The sequence below is a fragment of the Pollicipes pollicipes genome, unplaced genomic scaffold, assembly GCF_011947565.3.
Source record: "Pollicipes pollicipes isolate AB1234 unplaced genomic scaffold, Ppol_2.1 Scaffold_1600;HRSCAF=1878_pilon_pilon_pilon, whole genome shotgun sequence".
NCBI classification, from domain to species: Eukaryota; Metazoa; Arthropoda; class Thecostraca; order Pollicipedomorpha; family Pollicipedidae; genus Pollicipes; species Pollicipes pollicipes.
Window position 1 is genome coordinate 1,953,795 of NW_023595962.1, and position 12,967 is coordinate 1,966,761.

The following is a 12,967-nucleotide window of genomic DNA, read 5'->3' on the forward strand; positions in this document are numbered from 1 at the left end:
GGCGGCCATCTCCGGGTCCGATTTGCCCCCGGGCGGGCCGGGTGCCGGTGCTGACCTCTGACCCCAGCCCTCGGGCGGGCCGGGTGCCGGTGCTGACCTCTGACCCCAGCCCTCGGGCGGGCCGGGTGCCGGTGCTGACCTCTGACCCCAGCCCTCGGGCGGGCCGGGTGCCGGTGCTGACCTCTGACCCCAGCCCTCGGGCGGGCCGGGTGCCGGTGCTGACCTCTGACCCAAGCCCTCGGGCGAGCCGGGTGCCGGTGCTGACCTCTGACCCCAGCCCTCGGGCGATCCGGGTGCCGGTGCTGACCTCTGACCCCAACCCTCGGCGGTAAGGCGCCGGCCCACAAGACCCATCATCGCTGTGACTGCTGGTCGTCACGCCGCGCCGGTGTGACGTCTGAGCCGTCGCGTCACGTTGAGACGGGGCCGCGGCCACCGCCGCCCGTGGTCTGGACCCGCAGCTGCGCTCGCCCGCTCACGCGGCGCGCGCAGCTCGTACCGACGCGCCGTCCGCAGCATGGACGCGCGAACAACGTGGCTGTTTGACCGGGTCATAATTTCAACGGACACTGCTTTCAATGGAAGCGCCGGTAGTTGGAGCCGTCACATTATGGACAGCCTGCATTATGCACGCGAAGATGGAAAGCGTAATTGGGAGCATAGAGCCACGACGCTGAATGATGGGTGCCGAAGACCTCCGAACGACCTGCCTCGCACTGCAGCGCCGAATGTCAGCTGCCCACGCGGTGCCTACTGTCAGGTCGGCCACTGAATGCTTGATGGGTGGGTTCTGAACAAACCCCGTATGGTCCGACAGCCGTGAAAACAGCCCATCTAGACCCGCCGCCGGGCGCCGGCATTGCACGATGCGGTGCTATTTGAACACATCATCAGGAAAACGTGCAACAGTGAGGAAGTATGGCGATGCTGCTATGCATGGCGTAGATGGCACTGGGGGTTCATGCATCAGAACAACGTGCATGTAGCATGACACGTTACTGTTGTCTACAAATGTGGGTAACATTTCCGGCGAGGCTAAGCGTCGATCCATATGATGGTTTCAATGCCGCGCCCATGTTTTGTATCGCTGAATCTAGTTCCTGGTGCTCAGCGTACCCCGATAACTCGAACATTGTCATGCAATCGTAAACTTTGAAAAAGAAGTTGCTCCAAAATGATTTGTCAGAAACGACGCCGCTCAAGAGCTGCCTTGGGGCGTGGGTTCGTGTGTGCAAAGCCAAGCAGCGCTTCAGTCTGAAGGCCATAGACATCGCCAATGACAGCCTCCCCCCCCCCCCCCCTCCCCCAGACCGCTGGTCCACTGAAGTGATGTGAACACGGTGGTGAAGTTGATGACCATGTTTAAGGCGAAACCAGTTTGCACAAACACAGCAGTTCCACGACAAATCGACGGAGGCATGACAGCCAATATTTCATATTTCGATGAAAATGTTTCTAGCGGGTTGTCTTATACCCTAAGTCCAACTGTGCAATGTTGAGAAAGGTCAGAACAATGGTCGGAGAGCTATGGCCTCAGGCATTTGTTAGAGGTCAGCTAACAACGGCGTGTTTGGGAGCCTTTAACACAATCAATAATCATCTAAATTATACAAAACTAGTGACCACTAAACTTGTAATGAGGCAGTGCATCTCTTGGTTACTTCTAATTTTGTCATTTTATCTTGAAAACCGTAGTAAAACAAGGTAGATCAAAAACAAAAAACAAAACAAAGTGGGTCACGTGACCAAAGGTCACGTGACCTACTTTGACCTTTTCGACATCTACAATGATTTTTGTTTAATGCAGAAATACGAAACATTTTTCCATCACAAGAAAAATTGCAACACGCTTTTCTTAAAAAAGTTGCATGCTCGTTCTAAAATAAACATACGCGGCTGTTTTTACGATCGTTCTAAGCGTAATCTGTTGTGGCACGTGTAAGGGATGTAGTATTTCTGAAGCAAAAATCGTTGACGTCAAGCATGTCACTGGGTGGGAAGATGCATCATTTGACAGTATTTTTGTCATACAAGCGGGAAAAAGTGTCGGGTTAAGTGAGGCATGCCCTGGCTTCCGGCAAACTTGAGTGTAAATGTTATTGCAGTGAAGTACGAATAAGCAAGTAAACATATAGTCATGTAAAACAAAAATAAAAATTCACGTTTCTCATCCTCGCAGAAGACCCGATCGCGTGACGATGGCAATGTTACGGAGTTGGGGAGGGGGAGGGGGCACAAGCAAGGTAGCCTGGCGACGCTACTGCGAAGAATCTAGAAATATTGCCTAAGTTGCATCTTTTGATGCATTGGAATGCGAGTGTATGCCCACATTTCCCCAGTCACAAGCGGATTGCCAATGAGCCGTTTTTCCAGCCCACTTATCACGCCGTGAAAATAAAAAGCTGCGAATGCGAAGGGCTGTCATCTTATCTGGAGTGGCACAAGCAAAGGATGACCCCGTATCCTTGTGCATGGTCAGGAAGAACCTCCAGCCAAAACAGACACGTGGTCTTCTGCTAGAGGTCTCTGGAGCGAAGACAGGCCTGAACATTCCTGACGCGGACAAGAAGAAGGTCAAGCTGTTTTACGAGTCGGACCGGGTCAGCCGGATGTGTCCGGGCAAGGACGACTGTGTCACCGCCCGACAGCGCGATAGAACCAAGAGTTGATCGCAAAAAAGACTCGCCTTGGGAAACTCTCGTAAGGTGTATGACGTCAACAAACGGAAATGAAAAACACTTTCATCGGTTTCTCGACAGTTGCTGCACTTCAATCGAAGCACTGTGTCTTGGCAGGCAGCAGTGGTGCGCATTCAGTATGCGCGTGCGCACCCGGTATACGCATCCCGTATGCTCATCCGGTATGCGCACCCGGTATGCACGTGTGCACCCGGTATACGCATCCGGTATGGGCATCCGGTATGCGCATCCAGCATGCCCATCCGGTATGCTCATCCGGTATGCGCACCCGGCATACGCGTGCGCACCCGGTATACGCACCCGGTATACGCATCTGGTATGCGCATCCGGTATGCTCATCCGGTATGCACGTCCGGTATGCTCATCCGGTATGCGCACCCGGTATGCGCGTGCGCACCCGGCATACGCACCCGGTATACGCATCCGGTATGCACACCCGGTATGCCACATCATCAAAATCCAAAGCAGCTCGCATCCGCTCCCGGCTTTCCTGATCTGAAATACCGTCATCTCCTTGATCATGCTGAATGTACACGGAGAACTGTGGCTGCATAATGGGGGATTGTGAGAACTGCCCTAGTGATGAGGGAGCAATGAACCTTTTTTACTTTTTAATGGGCTTCTGCGCTGATCAGGGGCTTACAGAGCGCAACAAGAGGCCCCGTTTCGACAATAGGCCCAACGTAGGCCATGGGCACATTTGCTGCACCCGGACAGGAGCGAGATCTCGAATGTCAAAAGGCCAGGACTCTCCTGACAATGACAGGAGACATGATAAGTGGCAACGGGACGATTCACAGTCACAATGAGACAGTGAACTGTGCCAGTCAGAGGTCGCAAAGCCGAACGAGGGGCCCTCCACACCGTTTTAACCAGAGGACGGGTGCTCGGTGCATGCGGTGAACGCTGCGGAGTATGGCCAGAAGATCACAGATCACAAACAACTCTCACCAGTGCTGTCAGGAAAGATAGACCGCTGACTGTGTGTGGGGTAATGACAAGCCCGCCAGATACCAGAGAGTAGGCATGTCCTGGCTTTCGTTAGCGGCGAAGACTGCGTTGCGTGCCGGGTCCGGACAGGAGGGCGCAATGTTCGTCGCGCATTGTGACGTCAAATGGTGCGCTCTTCATACAGGCGTCAGACAGAATTTACGACTGGAGTGGCTATTATGATCATGATGTGTGGGGGGGGGGGATAACAGTGGGGCCCAGCCCTCTTTGACAACACCTACACAACGCGAGCAGGCCAACAGACCCCACGGAGGTCAATGGACGCAATGGCTAGCGTCTCAGGGAGCTATCGATATAAGTTTGCTCCCAACGGTTTGCTTTAAACAACCGTTTCAACTGAGTACCGTAATTCTCACCTCGTTATCTACTGGTGCTCAAAATAATTTTTTTCTGATCATCAGATTTCGGGATTATATTCGGTGCTTGGTGATAAGTGCGCTACCATATACGTCACAAGTGTATGGCCTTCCAGCAGTGCGCGGACGTTCGCATATTTTTCAGGCAGTGCTTGTTCGAACATGAGTTTTCACAAACACTGCATCAGGGTGGCCGCGCGCCGGAATGTATAGTCCAAAATCAATTATATATAAATAAAATAATGTAGCTGAAGGACTTGCCGCAAACACTGTAACTGAACGGCCTCTTACCTGTATGTATACGGCGGTGAACACGGATATTGAACTTTTTCGAAACCGATTTTCCACACACCGCAGGGAACGACCTGAAACCGGCGCGGGTCGCACGGAACGGCGAGTAATGCGCTCATCTGGCACCCGTGGCCGACCGCGAGTCTCGTCAGAAACGTCATGGATATCTCGCTGACCGTCCATGTGGGGGTGGCTATCCGAAGGCGCCTCTTGCTGGCTGGTTGGATCGCGGCCAACTCCAGAACTTACGCGGACCTCAGCAGTCTCAGAATAAGGCGGGCGGTCGGTGGTGGGCATAGATGGCGACTCAGCGCGATCTGAGATCGTTTGCTGTCCACAGATGTCGCCACTGACGACACACCAGGGACCATTTCGCACGTATTGCGCCACCTGCCCGCATTCTGCGCGCCTGAAGTTCCAGTACTCCCGGTAGGTGTCAGGACTTGAAAACGCCGCTCTTCACTCAGGACACGGTGTCCTGGGGCCACGTCGAGCTTAAGGTCGGTCAGACTTGTATGACGATGCTGGCCCCTTCGAAGTGAAGATACAGCAACAGTGAAGTAGATTTCGAAGTGAGGGTACTGCGTGTTTGTGTCAAAAGGTGGTGCGCGGCGTGGAATCTGCACAAACAAATGAATCGAAATAAAACCATGAGAAAACATCACTAGCCCACAGGGCCATACCCCAAACCCCCGATACAGCCTCCAACAGCAGGATGCCGACATGTAGGTTGACAACATCGATGCTGAGAACTGTGGCGTTCCGTGGAAGCTGGTAACCAGTGAACTGATCTTTGAGTCTTGTCAGGCATTCTTCTGCGTTTTTGAGGAGAGACGGGATGTAGGTGAGAAGTTGATTTAAGGTCCTATTTGAGAACAAAGACGTGTTTTCCGCCGGACCACCACAAGCAGACACAGTATGGCGGAGGGATAGCCCCTACTTTATGGTACTTTGGTAGTCCATAGAAGGCTGGCGTTGTGGAGACGGTGAGCAGAAGGCCCTTCACAAATGGATCTCATTTGCCTTTGAGATATATCTACAAATCTGTTTAGTTTGTGCTTCAATTTTGCTGTTGGATTCTTGGGCAATTTTCATAGCTGTTTTCGTCTTGCAGTATATTGTTAACATTATCAATGTGCGCTGTTTTATCCAAAATAACCAATTCATGGCATTTATAGTCCGGTTTTAACATTATGCCCTAATTCATTTTCAGCAGCTTCAAACCTTTTTGTTCCTCTTCCGTAGTGTTTGACTAACAGTAGATATATGCGCGATACATGGAGCATGTGAAAGGATGGGTGAGCAGGAGATAGAGGTTACCGGTGTAGATGGGAAAACTACTGATAGTGATGAGAAAAGCAAAAAGGAGATGGAAGAGGTGACCCATGAAAAACCAAGGCCAGGTGAATGGATTAAAGAATGAGGCCCAGTAGGCAAAGAGACATGGAAGAGTTAAATTGGGGAAGTCTGGTGACGAGGTATCTCCGTCTCCCATGATAGCACGTTCTGGGCGACCTCTAGAGGGGGGGGGGGGGGAGAACAAGCCTCAAACTTCCGGAAAAAAAGCCTGGAAGGACCGCTAGTGTCTGCTATATATGTTAACTTGTGCTATCATTCTACTGACTCAGAAATCCCCAAAATCACGGCAGATTCACTTTTGTGTTGCTTTAGCTTCATTTCTCAGTTAGGCCAGTTACTTACTGCTGCTTTTTATGTGTCTTATGTTTCATGTTGGCCATGATGTGTATTATGTTACATCGAAATGCACACTTTCTGCTCTCGGAAAGCGTGCATTTGTCCGTGTTATTTATTTGTCTTTCGCGACAGTACAGCCCACTCCTCAGGGCGAGGCGGCGAGTTGTGCGGGCGCGTTAATCCTTGCCCGCGGCATTTTGGGGTCGTGACGCTTGGTGGTGCAGGACTAACGCGGAACAGGACGCGTCCCAGCTCAGGGTAAAGCAGCAAAATACCGGCCGGCTGGCGCACGGCTGACGCCTGATACAAATAATTCTTGAATGGTGTTGCAAATGATGCAATGGCACGCGCCAGACGTAGTCTCGCGATATGCATGTATCAAACCTACGCTTATGGAGGTGGCATGCGATGTGCTTTGCATCCAAGAGACATCCATTTGATTCCAGATTTGCGTCCATTGCATCCACTTTCTTCCAACAGACGTACAAGACTTTAATCTTTTCGGCTATACCATTAATACTGTCCGGAGGCCGGATGGCGTTTATATTCACGTCAAAAATGCCTTCCCTCATCACCTAGTGCTACTATAAACGCCGCTGCAAGCGGCGGCCTGGTTGTTGACAGTCCTTGGAATCAGACTGGCCATCTGTTTTCTTCATTTAACCCCAAGCGAAAACTTAACGCATCAGGATTTAGATAATCTCATCACCGCCCTTCAATAGTCGTTAATTATTTGTACAGGTGCAAGCAGCCGGCATGTGTTGTGGGGAGCGGCCCGGCGCGGTCGGAGGGCGCCACTTGGGAGAAAATTATGCGGCAACAGATATTACATGTGCCAAACGACGGCAGTCCCATTAGAGTAGACGAATGCTCTGGGTTTCATTCACATACAGATCTAACGGTGTCATCCAGCAATATCTGTCAATGTTCGGGCTGGAAAATAGATTCTGCTCTACATTCTAGTGGCCATTTCCCGATCAATATGCAGATGGATACGGACCCGAGAAATGCGCCATGAAAATACACTTTGAAGTGTGAACTTGATATCATATGCCTTTGATATGATAGGAGGATATGATATGCCTTTGATATGATATAAGGATATGACATGCCTTTGATATGATATAAGGATATGATTTGCCTTTGGTATTACATGAGGATATGATATGCCTTTCCATCTTCCCAACAGCTCCGCATCCTGCTTCTTCGTTGGGCTACAGAGAGACATAAATGAAATATTAAAAAATTATAATAAAGTCCTCTTACAGCGCATAGTAATACCTTGGTGGGATCATGTATGAACTCTTTGTGGTAAGCCTGGTGTTTTGTATGTCGTGCATGGGTCGTACAATCTACGGCATATTTCTGCAACATGGGTGTGTAGGTTGGCTGGCGTTTATCTTGTAATCTTTCTCACCGAAAATCGTCGCGTCTGAAACTGTGCCTGTAAATGGAACGGATGTGTAGGTTTGATACTACGAACGGTTTTTTTTTTGCTCTGAAACTTTGATGCGTGCACTGGATATGTTCTGAGTTTTGTTGTGTGTAGGCATATGCCTGTGTGTATATGGGTGTGTATGTGTGTATGTGTATGCATTTATATATTTGTATGTATATGCATCGGTATGTGTATATACGTGTGTGCATATGTGTTGTGTGTTGGTGTGTGTGAAAGTACAGTATGTGAGATTAAGGGCAGAATGGATGCCCAGTAGTCCTTGCCCAATGGTAATAGTTTTGGTACTTGTAGACGATACATTGGCGATAGCTCCTACCGCACTTTGAGAAAAAAGATTGCCGACTGAAACTAAAAAAGTAATTCTCATCAGTAGTACAAAGAGCTGCAATTCGTAGATAGCGCTCTTTTATTGGGGTGTGGGATCGGAAATTGGTCGAGGGCTGGAAAAACGGAGGGAGTCGCATGGGCGTGCCGTGCAGTGATGCTAGGGAAAGCTATGACTGTGTTTGCTTTTTAAAAAAATGAATCAGACGCACGTTACAATAATCGTATGTGATTTATGCTCATGATTGGTAAATACCGTCTACGATTACAGTTACAGCTATCAAAATAGCACAATAGATTGTCTCTGCGATGTTGGTTATGCATTGCCAGGTTATATGTACCTTCATTGAGAAGACATCGCTTGGGAATGTTCGTTTCCAACTATTTACTTTTATTTTCATTCTTAGACAGGTATAAACGAAAGTGACAAGTACCACGCAACAGTCAACCGTCTACTACCCTACATGTACTTGTCCTTTTTCACACCCGCTTAGTACTGGCCCGATCAAGGTCGAAGTTTAGCAAGAAGGAAAACACGGAAAACCGAAACCTAAAGCACCAATGCCGAGATGGACGCTTGAGCCCAGGAGGCCACGCGCGTTTATCCACATGAACATTTCATTCGCTAGATGGCAGGAATAATAGTGGTCGCCAAAACGCGGTCAGGTGCCAATCCATCTTTAGTCACCCATGCAGTAGCGCAGGCAGGGGGGCACAGGGGGCATGTCCCCATCTTAGGTCCCGAGTTTCCTGAAGGACCCCTCGGGACTTAAGGTCACGGAATCGTTTTGAGGGCTCGAAAGGCCGACCGGAGGTTGCATTAAAGGCCCCGGGCCGCAGGGGCGGGCACTCCAATGCCCGTCAAAAGGCCGTGGGCACTGATCAGGGGCCCTCTGAGTCGATAAGGGCCTGTTTGCCGGTCCGATACCACAATAAACGCACTGTCTGCTCCGTGGCGACATAGGCCTGAGGCCCCGTTTCCCATGCAGGAACAAAGCCAGAGTCAGCGAATTACACTGGTCGGGGCCCCTGCGTCTCGCAGGGCCCCACAGCGCCTTACAGGGACCCCGTTTTGGCAAGGGACCCTGATTCGGCCGGATTCAGTGTTCGAGGAGTCCCGAAGAGCGTGCAGGGCCGACCGGGTCCGACGATCAAGGGCCCGATTGGACGTCTTTTGGCTGTGGTGCGACGATCAAGGGCCCGATTGGAGGGTCCAAGAGAACGAAGGGGTAGTATAAATCTTATGGGCCCGGCCTGCAAAGATGGGCCCTAAAATGGCGGTTAGAAGGCCCTGTGCGCTGGTCGGGGACCCCTGGTTTGATATGGGCTTGCATGTTCAGTTCCGTGCCGACAAGGGCCTGAGAGCCCACTTCCCAGTTGGCTACAAAGCGGGAGCCAGTGATTTACACTGATCGGGGTCCTTGTATCTGTCAGGGGCCCCCAGTCCCTGACAGAGGGTCCAGTGTTTTCAAGGGGCTCCGGACCGATCAAGGGAATCGTTCGATGAGGTCTGAGAAGGGGTCTGGGCGGCCCACCGGAACCGACGATCAAAGGCCCGATTGGAGGGGCCTGAAGGCCTAAGGGCCTGAGGGGTTGGTTGAAGGCCGCATGGAGAATCACGGCCTGTAGGGTCGTGACCTGGAATATCAGTCAGAGGTCCTCTTGCACCGTCTGAGGACCCTCTGAGGCAATGCGGATGTTAAAGTCGGCCAGAGACCACGAACACCGAACGGCTGGCTCCCTGTGAGTCTTAACCTGGGACGCCCATTTCTCAAGCAGGTGCAAGCTCGGTAGCCACGATTTCCATTGGCCTGGGTCCCTGAAACAATGGATGGAGGCCCCTGCCCCTCCACGCCTCCCCCTCCCTACCGATATGATTGGTAGACGGGTCAGAAGGCTTCATCTCAGGTGTAAATCTAGACAGACTGAAGGAAGTCAAGATCGGAAAATCTTTAACGAGGATGGAACACCTGCAGCGATACACATGACAAGTATGGTGTACCATCGCAGAGCATGTACTTATATGACGTTAACGATGACAGGTAAATAGCCAGCTAGGGGCACCATCTCAGAAAACACTCTCGAATGGCATTGTACGTGTGAACTATTAAAGGGAGCGTCCCACCTTTAGGGCATATTTTAAAAAAAACGCTCTGGTGAGACCTCAGGATCAGTTAGTCTAATGATGGCACAGAGCAGTGCCAATGCAGCACCGTCAAGACGTAATAAGGCTGTCATTTTAATTTCTTTTGGAGTCTAAATTATGCTGCTAACATTTTGTAACAGCACTACGCTTCTTCCCTACAGTTGTTGCGACCGCCGTCGTCGCGACAACCGTCGCGGTACCTCTACTGGTGCGAATAAAACAACGTTTGTGATTGGCCCAGCGGGCGGCAAAGGCCTGTCACCGAGAAGCGCATTGGTTGAAGTTTAAGCCAGTGCGTCACTATGGACCATGGGGAAACTCCCGTTCCCCAAGTCAAAGTGCGCCTCGAAACGAGCCACTGATAAGCGCCATAGGGAAGAGATCAAAGCCATAGTATAACGTTTCGTTGAATTCGCGGCATAATAGCTTTATGTTCGCTTATCTTGTCTGGCTGCTCAAAGTGTCTCAAACTTTCGTAGCATTCATTACGCAAGCATTTTGACAAATTAGTGTGCTACAAACAATGCAGAACACACACGGTAGAATAGCAAGGAAAATGAAATATATCTCTTTCCAAGTGGTGAGCAGGGAGTTCAATGATGGGAGTGGCTCCCGTTGGAGTGGTTACTTCTCATACAAATCCCGAGCTATTCAGAAAGATTTCGAGGAAATCGTTTTACTACTTAAATGGTACGCTTCTGATCTAACAGTAAGTGAATATTACCAAAAGGTGGCTTACTCCTGTTAAGCGAAGCGAGCCCCGCGCCGCCAGCACACGTGCGGGCCGTAAGGCTCTCCTTTAGAGCAATGTCACTCATATCTAGCTCAGCTGGGGCCACGAGACACTCATTTAGAGCAATGACACTCGCATCCAGCTCGGCTGGGCCACAGGACACTCATTTAAATCAATGCCACTCATAATCGAGCTCAGCTGGGCCGCAAGACACTCATTTGGAGCAGTTACACTCACATCCAGCTCAGCTGGGCCACAAGACACCCATTTAGAGCCATGACGCTAACATCCAGCTCGGCTGGGCCGCAGGACACTCATTTAAAGCAATGACACTCGTAATCCAGCTCAGCTGGGCTGCCAGCGCATAACTTACATGCTGTTTGACTTTCGGCTGCCATGGCCAAACACTTCAGAGGCGTAAACACGCTGGCAACGCCAACACCGTTCGCTGCCCCCTGTCGGCTGAGCAGACGACCTGCCATGGCTACCCCGCAGACACCACGGCTACTAACTATGTTGCTACCAGCCGTGAATACCATGGTCACCATAGCTACCAGCCATGTTGCAACCAGTCATGTCTAACATGGCCAACAAAACTACCAGCCATGTTGCTACCAGCCATGATTACCAAGGCTACCACAGCTACCAGCCATGACTAACATGGCTACCAAAGCTGTCAGTCATGTTGCTACCAGCCACGACTACCATGGCTACCATAGCTACCAGCCATGGCTGCTCTATGGCTACCATGTCTACCATGCCTGTCTACCATGGCTTCCATGACTACCTATCATAACTACCCCATGGCTACCATGGCTCTCATGGCTATTTGCCATGGCTATCTACCATGGCTACCCCCACGCTGCGATGTCTTCCCTCGGACGGATTGCTCCGAGGCCCGTCCTGGGGTCGCGCCGCGGCTGCGACCGCCGGCCGCCCGCCCCCTGACAGCCCGTTGTCAGAAATTTATTTACCTCTAATACGGGCCGGGCCGGGACGTTTATGGCGCAGTGCGGCTGCTTTACGGCGCTGGCCAGCGGTGCAATTAAGCCGTGCCGCGTCGGATGGGGCGATAATGGCGCAATTTGACTAGGAAAATTGATACTGGCCGCCGACCGCCGTGAAATACGACGCTGTTATTAAGGCTGCGTGTGGACGACTGAAGCCGCTGCGTGCGTCGGCTGTGTGCAGCCACACAACCTCAAAATGGACGCTGCGACAGTGGGGGTGGATTGTAAACGCTCCACATCGACCTCTTCTAGCGGCGGGAACGCGATTTTCCGTGCGGCCCGTCACTGCGCGCCGTAAAATGGACAATTGCTGGTAACTGGCCATGCAAAAAATGGAGCATCCTCGTTCACGCAGCGGCAAATGGCAACAGCAACGACTGTCGGGCATCTGTCTTAGGGCTGTCTTTTCCGCCGCTGTCTGCTAGCTCTCTGTCGCATTGTGCGGCCTTTTACGTCCCTCTGTCACTAAATGCCGCCTCTGTCACATCCTGCCGCCATCCATCGCCGGTGCGTCACGTCCCGCCGCCTCTGTCACCCGTCCGTTACGTCCTGCCACCTCTGTCACCCGTGTGTCGCGTCCGGCCACATCTATCACCTGTCCGTCACGTCCTGCCACCTCTGTCACCCGTCCGTCACGTTCTGCCACCTCTGTCACCCGTCCGTCACGTCCCGCCGCCTCTGTCACCCGTCCGTCACGTCCCGCCGCCTCTGTCACCCGTCCGTCACGTCCTGCCGCCTCTGTCACCCGTGTGTCGCGTCCGGCCACATCTGTCACCTGTCCGTCACGTCCTGCCACCTCTGTCACCCGTCCGTCACGTTCTGCCACCTCTGTCACCCGTCCGTCACGTCCCGCCGCCTCTGTCACCCGTCCGTCACGTCCCGCCGCCTCTGTCACCCGTCCGTCACGTCCTGCCGCCTCTGTCACCCGTCTGTCACGTCCTGCCGCCTCTGTCACCCGTCCGTCACGTCCTGCCACCTCTGTCACCCGTCCGTCACGTCCCGCCGCCTCTGTCACCCGTCCGTCACATCCCGCCGCCTCTGTCACCTGTCCGTCACGGCCTGCCGCCTCTGTCACCCGTCTGTCACGTCCTACCATCTCTGTCACCCGTCTGTCACGTCCTGCCATCTCTGTCACCTGTCCGTCACGTCCGCCGCCTCTGTCACCCGTCCGTTATGTCCTGCCACCTCTGTCACCCGTCCGTCACGTCCTGCCACCTCTGTCACCCGTCCGTCACGTCCCGCC